The sequence below is a fragment of the Rhipicephalus sanguineus genome, chromosome 1 (genome assembly GCF_013339695.2).
Source record: "Rhipicephalus sanguineus isolate Rsan-2018 chromosome 1, BIME_Rsan_1.4, whole genome shotgun sequence".
In the NCBI taxonomy this organism is placed as follows: Eukaryota; Metazoa; Arthropoda; class Arachnida; order Ixodida; family Ixodidae; genus Rhipicephalus; species Rhipicephalus sanguineus.
Genome location: NC_051176.1, coordinates 20,834,136 through 20,847,163, shown reverse-complemented (window position 1 = coordinate 20,847,163; position 13,028 = coordinate 20,834,136). Strand labels below are relative to the sequence as shown.

The window sequence follows — 13,028 nt, the reverse complement described above, 5'->3', positions numbered from 1 at the left end:
GGCGCTGCGTGAGATATGGACGCCATCTGGCAATACGTCGGGAAACATGAGTGTTGTGTTGCGGGCTGGTAGTCCCGGCGCAGCAGCAGGCGAAGACCGGCGGTGACCAACGCGACCGGCGGGGACGCCAGCCAGCCGGAACACGCGGTTTGGCGCGAAGCGCTGAAGCAGAAGAAACGTCCGCACCCAACGAGTACTCTCCACACACTCTTTTATTTACACGTCGCCTGGGTAAAACAGGAATGCCAGAGCGGCGCCCCATGGCATTCGTACAGTGCAATACAGAACCGAAACCGAAACACAACAATGAGCTCGTGCAGAGGGCACGGAGGAAGGCAAGTTTCAGCGCAGTTGCATTTTCAGCGCAGCTTAAGAAACAAAGGTCTTTAGAATTACGTATGTATGCATTTTCTATTAAAGAAACACACCACCTAATACTTACCTAGTGATCTTGCGCCTCAGATATTCGTAATGTTTGCTTTTTGATCGACAATGTACACAAGTATGAACCTAGTCAGCCGTTCAAGATGGCGGGCCCTTGGGCAAGTGGTTCAACCTTGGCCGAGTGACGTGCCGACAAACAGAAAGACAGAAAGACAGACCAAAATTTCTCCGTTTAAGTATCCCAAGAAAGACTATCGTCTTTAAAATAAGTTCATCAAAATGTCCTACATCCTATCGTTTGCTTCTATCGTCCGTCGCCCACTTTCCGAAATTACTTTTTATAGCGAAGCTGTTCTGGTTCGGCGCAAAGGGCGTGGCCGTGCCCGAAAACCATCATCATCATGAACGGGCATGTGCCACAGAATCTGGGCAGATCCCACTACTCCCCGCGACAGCATGGCCTGTAATGACCCTGAGAACGAGTACAAAGAGAGAGATGGAAAGAAAGAAAAAGAGAAACAAACAGAGCGACCGAAAGAAAGATATGAAGAAAGAGAGAAATTTTAGCCGGAAAAAGATCCCTCACGAGGCGGGATCCGAAACCGAACACCCTTGCTCCGAAGGCGAGCCTCCTAAACCCTCGGCTATCAAGGCCGCTCGCCTTCGGATCAAGGCAGAGCATAGCATAGCCTTGTATAGTATAGTGTAGCAAAGGGATGGGAAGTGAACGTGAGAAGGAGGAGGGGAGAAAGTAAAGCGTAGCACAGAAAGAATGAGAAAGAGAGAAGTTGAGAGAAAGAATAAGGTAAATAAGGTAAACCTTACATTTACTACTAATAACATCCCCTATACTTTCCTTGGCATTATTGTCTGTTAGTGCTCATTAATATTGCGTATAGCAGAGAAAAACGAGCTCTTAAGATTTCCACTTCTTACCTTCATTCATAGCGAGCGTCTCGTTCAAGCAGACTTGATGCTTTCAGGCAGTGTGCGAGGGATTATTGGTCAGCTGCCAGCTCGTACTAAGTTCACGTGCTACGTGACGCCAACAGGCAGAAAAAAGAGTGTTCCACACCCGCCGTCATGGCTACTGGCGGCGCTGACTGACACTCCCACGTTTAAATGTGCATATATACCTCATAAAGTGGACGGGGGGATGGCCGCCGCGGTAGCTCAGTTGGTAGAGCATCGGACACGCTATTCGAAGGCCGCAGGTTCGGTCCCTGCCCGCGGCAAGTAATCTTTTCGTCCACTTTTCTTTCTTCACATTTACCTTATATTTACTACTAATAACACCCCCTATACTTTCCTTGGCATTATTGTCTGTGAGTGCTCATTAATACGACTTACATGAAAATCATGACAAGCATGTCATGTACAGCATGACTTACGTGCCGCGCTCATGGTGCGCTGGCGGCCGTTTCGCTTGCTTGATATACACCAAAATTGGTATCTTGTGACGTGCCTGTGTGACAAACATAACACTAGTTAACATGAAAGTCATGACACGCATGTCATGTACAGCATGACTTAAGTGCCATGCTCATGGTGCGCTGGTGGCCGTTTGGCTAGCTTGGTCTACCCCGAAATTGGTACTGCGCGACGTTACTATGTAACGAGTATAAATAACGTGAGTGGCACGCATTTTCTTCAATGACAGGCAAAACGATGTGTGCAGTTCTTTGCTGGCTGCTTCGCATTACATCGATTCCCACAATGCGTGAGATCTAGCGGCTTTTTTCAATAGCACTCTATATCTTGATTTCTTCTGGGGAGCCTTCGGAGGTAACCTTAAATCAATGCATTCATGGACTAGTGCAAATGAAGTAAAATATGGGCTGCATGTAAGGCCTTCCCTCCATGATTTGTTCTGATGTGCACAACACCTCCTTCTGAGATACATTTCCAGCCGGCAATGTATTTGGGGCATAATTCCATCAGTGAATAAGATTATTTATCACTCTTCAAATTTATTATTTGTAGAGGTTTCTGCAAAGAAACCTGGCTACAATTCACATTGAAGGTACTTAGCACAACTTCGCATTCTTTCAAAAAACACACTGACATTCACAGGCACATCCACTCAAGAACACACCCCACACAGCGCTCATTGTGAGTGAATGTGTGTGTTTTTAGTGAATGCCAAGTTGCGCTAAGTATCTTCAATATGACAAGTAACCAACTCGCGCAACAAGTTCAAATTGGCTGCAAATGTCATCGAGTGGAAATGTGCAGGACTTTGGAAGCGACTAAATGCTGTTGTGCCTCAATGGCCAGAAGATACACTTCTGTTCACTTTAACTCCAGCTACATAAGCAGGAACAGCCACAACCGAGTTTAATACTCTGGGCAAGACCATTCTATTGGCCCAAGGCATGGTCTTGGCGTTAACTAGCTGGCACTCATGAGAACTTGACACAATTTCTGATGTCTTCTTTCACGGCTTTTAAGTTAATCATCAATAAGCTATTCTATAGTATGTTTTCCATAATCTGACATGTTATTCTGAATTTGGACTGGTGTGAAATTGCTTGAGGAATTTCAGCACATTGTTTTCCAGTACATATCTTTTGCCATTCTTTATGTCCATGTAATATGTGCCTTCGCAGTTGACATTCACACCGTCGTGGCACGAAGTGATAACCTTGAAGGGAGCAGCAGAATCCGTGTGGGCTGCGGCAGCATTGTACGCCTTGCCCTATTAAGCATGTGCTTTGTATATATAGCTTCTTCCCCATGACAGTAGTCAAAACTCGTGGCATGTGAAGTTGAGAAGGGGCATTAGCATGCTAATGTTTTTGCCCTAGATGGGGTACATCAAGTATCAGCCATATTTTACTAGCCCATCGAGCCAATTATTTCCTTCAGCTGTGGTAGCTGTGATGTGAAAAAGGTAACGTAAATGTAGTGCGTATGTCCTTAATGATCTTCTGTTAACAATTTGAAGTGAGTGTTTTCCACATGGCTTCTGTAATATTTTCGGCACATCGACCACTTTTGTGTAACGCCACAGAACGCAAGACGCCGTTGCCTCCCGCCGCTGTGCATGGTGTGCTAGGGCTAACCCAACGAGGCTGGCGGCTTGAGCCCCCTCAAAGTCGCCTCTTCTCGGGTTAGTGCCACAGGATCGCAGCGATGAGCGTGGAAGGAGAGGACGTAACGCAACAGGAGTATGAGGACGAAGCAGGTTGGCGCGTTGTGAAGAGAAGAGGACGGGCCAACGAACGAATCACACAGCATGGGGCCAAGGACGAGGCGACGCACTTCTCAAGCGTGAACGCGGCCAATAATAAGTGGAGCAAGGAACAGAGAGCAAGACAAATAATGGCGGCAAGCAGGATGCCCAGTTTACCGAAGGAAGATTACAAGATCAGTGTGCGCCCACGCGACGGCTTCAAGGTCACTGACTACGGAATCAATCGCCTGGAATGCTGCGTCGCCAACGCTGCGGAAATCCCCAGGAAGGAAACGGAAGAAGACACGGTATGTGCCAATTATAAACAGAATATTCTCGTGGTCAGCACACCATCACAGGAGCGCGCCGAAAAATACAGAGCCATCGCTCGACTGCGGATAGGGGACAAGGAGTTCGAAGCCAACGCGTACGAGTCGGCTCCGGAAGATACATCTAAGGGAGTGATACGAGGAGTAACGCACGAAGTGTCTCCAAGAGAAATAGTGGAGATGCTAGTAACACCAAGGAATCCGACGGTCCTCATGGCCAAGAGGATGGGAAACACCACGAACGTTATCATCCTTTTCGACGGGCATCACGTCCCAAATTACGTGAGATACGGCACTGGTCAAGTGCTCACTATACCGAAAGCACATCGACGTGTGCTACCAGTGTGGACGCCTCGGTCATAGAGCCGATGTCTGCCCGAACCCGAACAGCAGGATATGCAGAGGCTGCGGGACAGAGAACCCGCCGCAGGACCACGAGTGTGAAGCGAAGTGCCAGCTCTGCGGCAAAGACCACCCTACGGCGGATCGCCGGTGCAAGGCCAGATACAAGATACCGTATCTGCTAAAGAGGCGCCGATGGGAGCGAGCACGACGAGAAGAAGAAGAAGCGATGTACTACGAAAAAGAAGCGGAAGCACTGTACAGGCAAGGACGGCATGACTGGAGACAACAACCGGAACATCAGGCAAGGGACAGATCCAGACCGGATGCCTTCCCCAAGCGCCAAGCAAGGGAAAAAGGCCGCTCGACGTCCAATAACAAAACAAGATCAAGTTCCAGGTCCAGATCGAGGTCCAGATCGAGGTCCACGTCGATGTCAAGACCCAACACCAGCACTACCGGATCTCCCCGACCACAGGAGGGAGCAGGATCCCAGAGCCCAAAGGGAACGAGTAGCATCAACGGCACTGCGGGACCCTTCAAGGTGAGCTGGGCGGACGCGGCTTCTGGGGCGCGCGCGGAGGCACAGGCTGCTCTTCAAAACAGAATTAAGGCGCTAGAGAACGAATTGGCGCACATCAGGCAGAGCAATGTTGCATTTATGGATGAAATTCGAAAACTCAGGGCAGAGAACGAGCTTTTGAAAAGCGGCAGAGTTACCCGCAACGAGGAAACCTCGCGAGTTGTAGCAGAGGAAAAAGACGCAGCGATGAAAGACGAGGCAGCAGTGCCCATTAAACGTAAAACCGAGAATGCGCCGATTAAAACCGGAATAAAGAAACCGAAGCCAGCGAAGACGCTCCCAGGAGGGCAGGAGGAATTTGCAAAAAACATCGATGCCAAAGTCGAACAGATGGAAACTACATTTCAAACTAAACTCGAACAACAAGAAGTGAGATTTGAGGCCAAGCTAGAGGCGCTAGGCAAGACAATATTGCAGCAAGTGCAACAAATGGTGGCTGATTTCGATGCGAAACTAGCAATATGGGGTCCGCAGACAAGTGGGGGAGGACCAGTTAAGACATCTATCAAGCCGTACACTAGGACCCCGATACCCGCCGAGGCATCGGAAAACCTGTAAAGCCGCCATGGACAGACGAAACAGATACACGATTTGGCAATGGAATTGTAGAGGATATGATCGAAAACGATACATTTTGCAACAGCACCTTAAAGCCACAGATAGCCCGGATATTATAATGGTGCAGGAAACGCACGGGCTGGCAAAATTATCAGGATACAAGTCATTTGGTAGTGCCGATGGGGACACAAAGGTGCTAACGACGTTGGTTAAGCGAAATCACACGGTCGTGCAACACAACACGGCGGTTAAGACAATAGATCATATTCTCCTCGAACTCATACCCATGCGAAAAACGGAGGACAGTCTTTTCATATTAAACATTTACAGCAGTCCCAAATGCAGACAACATAAATTTCGCACGCTGTTTCGAAAAACCCTCGCCATAACGGGCAACCGAGCGGTAGTGATCGGAGGCGATTTCAACGCCCAGCATGGCGCATGGGGCTACAGAATCGAAACCCAGAAAGGCAGGAACCTCTGGCTGGACGCGCAACAGGAAGGCCTGACGCTTGTGACCGACCCATCGGTGCCTACGAGAACGGGTACCAGTGTTTGCGCGGATACTACGCCAGATTTGACATTCACCAAGAACATAATAGACACGCAGTGGACAAATACGCACCACGACTTGGGAAGCGATCACAATATACTTGAAATAACGGTGAGGGCAGGACCGCGCAAGAAAATAGGCAGACAACTTAAAATTGTCGACTGGGACAAATTCAGAAAAATAAGAGAGCAGGCCACCGAACCGACACAGGGTATTGAGGAATGGACCGAAAAATTAAAGCGAGACGTGACGGCAGCTACGCAAACGGTCCCACCGGAAGCGCAGCTACAAAATGTAGACAGTAAGCTTCTACACATGTGGGAAGCTAAGGTAGGGTTACAGCGGAGGTGGAAGAAGCAAAGACATAACCGGACTCTTAGTAGAAGGATAGCTAAATTGAACAGAGATATAGAGCAGTTAGCCCAACAGCTATGCAGACAACAATGGGAGGAAAAATGCAACGACATGGACAGTCAGATCGGAATGGCAAAAACGTGGAACATCCTTAGATATTTGTTAAACCCGGACGGCACTAAGTCAGCACAAAGGCACCATATAAATCGGCTAATAAAAGCGTACCAAGGAACCGAGCAGGACTTGCTCAAAGAAATCGCGAAAAGATACATCTCGCAATCGATTCCCGTCACACACCTTGACTACACAGGGCAGGCAAATGCCGATTTAGACAACGAAATCAGCGAGGCAGAAGTCCGGGCAGCCCTGCAAAAACTCAATACTAAATCGGCACCAGGGCTAGATGGGATAACGAACAAAACGCTCAGGAACTTGGACGATGAGTCCATAACTAAGTCCATAACTAACAAGAAAAAAGTCTCCCAGTGAATATCATTATCAGCTTGAAAACAGAACTGTAGCCGAAGTCGAAATATATAAATATCTTGGCGTTACTCTTACCAATAAACTAACATGGAAAACACATATTTCAGATATCTGCTCAACCGCCTTAAAGAAGGTGTGGTTCGTAAAGAGGAAGCTTAAACACGCGCCTATAAGAACTAAAATGTTAGCTTATAATGCAATCGTAAGATCAAAATTAGAATATGCTGCTGAAATCTGGGACCCACATACTAAAAATGACATTTTGAAACTTGAGCGAGTCCAGAGAAAAGCTGTGAGGTTTATATACGGAAAATATGCCAGGAATGACTCCCCGTCCTCATTAATGTCACAAAACAGTATACAGACACTACAAACACGCAGAAAAATTAATCGTCTGGTACTACTACACAATACACTTGCTGCGAAAAATAATATGGTTTTGCCCTCTTCGGTATGTAGGCCTACTACGAGAAAAACAAGACACACTCACGAACATTTGCTTGCGCCGATTTTCGCGCGAACAAACGCCCACAAGTACGGTTTCTTTCCTCGAACGGTGAGCGAGTGGAATTCTCTTCCTATTCATGTATTTCAATCGAACGATTTCATGGCTGCCTTGACAAACCATTTTTCTTGTGAATTTTAGTGATGTCGAGGTGAGATTGCTGTTTCTTTTTACGCACTATGTACATTTCATATGGCATTGTTTACGCATGTTGTATTTTCTTTTCTTTTTTGCTTGTTTGTTTTTTCTCTTTCTGTAATGCCCCTCCTGCTTGGGCCAAAGTATTGGCCTGCAGTATTTCTAAATAAAATAAAAACAGAATATCTTAACGAATGCTGGGAGGCAGGGCATTTTCCGCAGCAATGGAAGACGGCTCAAATCGTGCTAATACCCAAGCCGGGCAAGAGACTGCAGATTGAGAACTTAAGACCCATATCTCTCACATCTTGCGTGGGGAAACTCATGGAGCACGTGGTCCTGGCTAGAATAACCACCTACCTCACAGACCGGGACACGCTCCCACTCACAATGCTAGGATTCAGGAGAAACCTCTCTACGCAGGATGCGATGTTACAGCTAAAACATCAGATTATTGAAGATCCAGGCAGATCGACAAAGGCCATTCTTGGGTTGGACCTAAAGAAGGCCTTCTACAGCGTAACACATGCAACGATACTAGAGAGAGTACGAGATCTAGGCCTGGGAAAACGGACGTACGACTACGTACGCAATTTCCTAACGGGAAGAAAGGCAAAGATCACCGTAGGGGACCTAGTTTCGGAGGACATTGTCATGGGCAGCGCAGGTACGCCGCAAGGCTCGGTATTATCACCAATGCTATTCAATCTCGCCCTGATCGGACTGCCGGCCAAGCTCCAAGAAATCGAGGGACTCAGTCATACAATATACGCAGACGACATCACCCTATGGGTGAGAAGCGGGAGTGACGGGCAAATAGAGGAAACGCTTCAAACAGCCGTCGAAACGGTCGAACGGTATCTAGAGGGGACAGGGCTAGTGTGCTCGGCGGAAAAATCGGAGCTGTTGTTGTACAGACCGACTCGCAGAGGACGCAAACCAGGCAACTACAGAGGAGATCTCGGTCACAGAGAGGAAATACAGATAAGAACGGCCGATGGCAATACTATACCAAAGGTCGACAGGATCAGGGTACTCGGGCTTCTCATCGAAGCCAAGGGAAACAATGGTGAAACCCTCAGAAGACTGGAGGCAACTGTAGCTCAAATAATGAGGCTCATCGCAAGAATAGCAAATAAACACAGCGGTATGCGAGAGGAAAACACGATCAGTTTAATACAGGCCTTCGTCATAAGCAGAATAGTATACGTAGCACCGTACTTGAAATGGCAGATCGCGGAGAAGATCAAACTAGAATGCCTCATTCGGAAAATATTCAAACTAGCCATAGGGCTGCCTATTAGCACCAGCACGGACAAGTTGCTACAATTAGGCCTGCACAATACGATAGACGAGCTCATTGAAGCGCAACGTACGGCACAATATGAACGTCTCTCTAAGACACGAGCAGGAAGACATATCCTAGAGCGCCTAGGCATAGGCTATCACACGCGACACGGCGTCAAGGTGGACATCCCAAGAGAGGCGAGGGAAAGAATGATAATACTCCCCATACCAAAGAACATGCACGCAGAACACAATACAGACCGACGAGAGAAAAGAGCAAGGGAAATACAGAAGAAGTTCGGCAATGACAAGGACGCAGTATTCGTAGACGCTGCTCGATACAAGCGCAGACGGGGGTTTACGGCAGCCGTACTCGATAGCGACAAACGCTGTAAGACGTGTGCGACGATACGCACCACAAGTAACGAGACAGCGGAAGAGGTAGCCATAGCGCTCGCGGTAGCTCAGACACACGCAACTGTGATAGTCAGCGACTCTCAGACGGCTGTAAGGAACTTTGCCAACGGCCGCATCTCCCCGGAGGCACTACGCATTCTGCTTGTAGGAGGCCAAGCGTGCAAAAGAGATATATTCATTACATGGACACCCGCTCACGCTCTCGCGGAGGACAGCAACAACGGCGCGGTACACGACGCGGTTCGAGGGCTTACGGACCGAGCTGCGATCTCAAGTGCCGCCGCAGCGCCCTCCGGACGTGACGGCGCGGTAGACGAATGGGAGTGGGAAGACCGAATGACCAGATACAACGACATCACAAAACATTATAAGTTACAGAGGGGCATATTTCCGCCACCTCACCCAAAATTGACAAAAAAGCAGTCTGTCGAATGGCGGCGGTTACAAACTAAAACGTATCCGAATCCCGCGCTCTCGCACATCATATATCCGGATATATACGAAACGGACCAATGTAAACAATGTGAATCCAGAGCCACTCTGGAGCATATGTTATAGGAATGCCGAGGGATTAGTCCCAATACCGAGAAAGCGGCCTCTAGTGACAGCCTTCGCGCACGCTGGGAAGCCGCGCTGCTCAGCTCCGCCCTCGAGGATCAGCTCTGGGCCGGCCAGCGGGCCGAGGAAGCCGCCAGGGTTCAAGGACTCCTGGCCGTCTCCTAGGCGGGGCCATCGGCCCGCCCCACCAACTCGCAGGACTCGTAATAAAGTTATTTCCTCCTCCTCTGTAATATTGTACCATCATCAGCAAATTGCACGCCATTTTCGAGTTGTCTTTTCTGGTACCGCCTCTTAGCATAAAGGAGAACAGAAGTGGCCCAACAGTCCCACGAACACCCCCCGAGATTGACCATTTCACAGTCTCATTACTTTCTTCCTATGTGAAACTGTATCCCTTGTTTTTCTTATTTTACTGTCAAGTACCACTTCAGCAAAGCCACCTTATTTCTTCATGTCACAGTGGTAATGTACAGTGCAACCTATAATTCATGCATGTATTGAGGACAGAGGTTTACAAGTGCACAGAGGGCAGCAATGCCTGCAAAACAAGGCCCAGGTGGCTGACCATCTGCCACTTCATTTCATTTAAGAAATGTACAATACAACAATAAAGTGGTCAAAAGGTCAAAGTGGTCAAAAGGTCGACAGAGGCTAGAAAAATATGAAACATGCATACAATGACATTCCCAGTGGGCCAGTTATTGTATTTTATTTCAAACAAAACCAAGATAATCAACAGAATAAACTTTGCGATGGGTTCAGTTATGTCAGGCATGAAAGGGTTTGCCTTCGAGCATAGCTTCTTAAATGGACGATGAAATGCGAGCTCATATGGTGCAACATACGAGCTGGGATGGAAGATTTAGCCACACGTGCTGTCATACTAATTGCAACCTCCTGCAAGTTGCAGGTATTATTTCATTTATTGTGTCTGCATAACTTTTGCACCCTCTAATGAAAGACGATAATGCTTGCATTGTCGGAGGTTTGCTAGTAGCAACATGCACAGGATATAGCATAGGGTTAGCAAGGAAACATTCAGGCCGTTCTGGTGTTTCAATACAGACCCACAGATAGTTCCTGGGTACACCTTTCAAAAAATGAATAATACGTTTCGTGTAAACGTGATACTGTGATTATGTGAAACAGCGAGCTAGTCACTACACAAGCAGAATGAGAATAACCCTATCAGCACTATTGTGTCTTAGATGTTAGGAGACGAGAAAGGCCGTGGACGCCGCCATAAGCTTCAAAACCACTCTGTCTTTATTTTTCCTTTTCGTCCTTGGCTTGGCTAGCCATTGGATTTTGGGCCGTCTTAGCTCGGCTACACTATATTCCCCCCTGTATTGAAGACAGACTCAGAACACATGAAAAAAAATTACGATAACATGGAGGAGTGTTTTGGGGAAAACAAGAAAAAGACACTGCTGTTTCTCTCAAAGTCTGTAACGCAACGGCTTCATGCCTCTCGATGCTCTGATGGAATGCCGTGGTAGTGGTTCTTGTCTGTTACTGCCATCTTGTGATGCAGTGTTCCCTGGTCGTGCTTGGTCTCCTTGCCTTTCACTGTTGCCTGTTTGGGATACGGTGTCCTCTGGAGGCAACAAAGCTGCATTCCATGGGAGCAAGAAATCCTCTTCATCATCTGATTCGGGAGGTTTGTGTCCACACTGGACCTTCTTGAAGAAGCTTGCGTTGCGTGTTATTTACTTCCCCTTTCTGACTGCAGTGACTTTGGATCCACGCACCTCAGTCACAATGTATGCGTCAGGGTCAAAGTGCGGTGAGAGCTTGTTCCGCCTGACCTGCTTGCATAGTGCTTAATCTTCTTGCTTAAGCACATGTGGCTTGGTGCGGCGCCTTTTGTCTGCGTATGCTTTTGATTTAAGTTTTGCAGTGATGTCGTCTTGGCGCACTTCCTTGTCGTCATGGACTTCAAGCTCTGGTGCAGGTCGTGGTAGGGCTGTCTGCATCTGCCTACCAAACAGAAGCTCATATGGAGACTTTCGTGTCGTTGCGTGCGGAGTTGCTGTGTAGCACATCAGTAAATCATCGATGCCTTTGACCCAACTCTTCATTAGACATTTAATGCTTTGATTGCTTTAGTCAAGGTTCTCACGAAGCGTCCTGCTTCGCCATTTGCCTCAGGCCAAAGTGGTATAATTCTTTGGTGTTTGAATCCATATTCCTCAGCAAACAGTCTGAAGTCCGTTGACGTGAAGGGTGGTCCATTATCACTCTTGACTTGGTGAGGGACACCAATTTGTGCAAATATTCGGCGCAGCACATCAGTTGTTGAGTTCGCATTTGTTGAAGGCACAACTTTTACCGTGGGGAAGCGGGAATAGTCATCAAGAAGTATAAGTAGGTACTTGCCGTTGGGGAATGGTCCAGCAAAATCAATGCTTAGGTTTTCCCAAGGTCCTTTCGGAAGGGGAGTTGTTTCCACAGGACCACGCTGACAGCTTGGCGTTGAGGACTGGTATGGTATGCAGTCCCGTACAGTCTGCTCGACTAATTTGTCCATGTGAGGGAACCAAACGCAGGTGCGTAGCAGTTTCTTGGTTTTTACAATGCCTATGTGTCCCCTGTGGGCAATCTCCACTACACGTTGTTGTAGGCTGGCTGGTAGTACTAGTTTTCTGCACCTAAGGATGAGACCATCCGGTGACCATGCGAGTTCTGACTCAACGTTTTTGTATGTTTTTAGCGCGGATTCACTCCACAAGGCATGTCTCCTGGTACCTTCTGCTTGGATGGCTTCTCTCAGTTGACAATACGTTGTGTCACTATCGGCTACTTCAATTACTTCTTGTGTCGTCAGCGCTTTTGGCACTGTCATCTGGGAGAGGAACAGGAGGTATTCGTCAGGCACCTTGTGCGTTCTGTGCCCATTATGAGTGGACTTGAGAGGATGACGTGACATGTAGTCCGATGGGTCGTCTGTGCCTTTATGATGCTGTACAGAGAAGCTATAGAGTTGGATTCTAAGACGCAAGCGCTCTATTCGAGCAGAGGGCCGAGCAGCAGGGTTGGCCAGGATGCTGACCAAGGGTTTGTGGTCAGTGTGGAGCACGAAATGGGTCCCATACAAGTAGATATTGAAGTGCTCAATTCCCCACACGAGAGCTAGAGTCTCCTTTTCAGTGTGGGAATAGTTGCGTTCTGCACTGGTGAGGGCGCGGCTTGCATAGGCCACGATTTGAATATCACCACCATCCCCTTGTGCAAGTATGGTTCCTAGACCTTCTGGGCCCGCATCAACAGTGAGATGAGTTGTCTTCTTGCTGTCAAAATAGGCCAGAGCACGGCTACCTGTGAGGGCTTCCTTCAGCTTGTTGATAGCTGTTTTG

The 13,028-nt window shown here is 48.0% G+C and overlaps 1 non-coding gene across 1 annotated transcript; it reads left to right on the top strand.

Annotated features, from left to right (window-relative positions):
• Nucleotides 1-1,546: 1,546 nt before the first annotated feature.
• Nucleotides 1,547-1,619, top strand: Trnaa-cgc (transfer RNA alanine (anticodon CGC)). Its single transcript has one exon. It is a non-coding gene; the product is annotated as a tRNA-Ala (tRNA).
• Nucleotides 1,620-13,028: the final 11,409 nt, after the last annotated feature.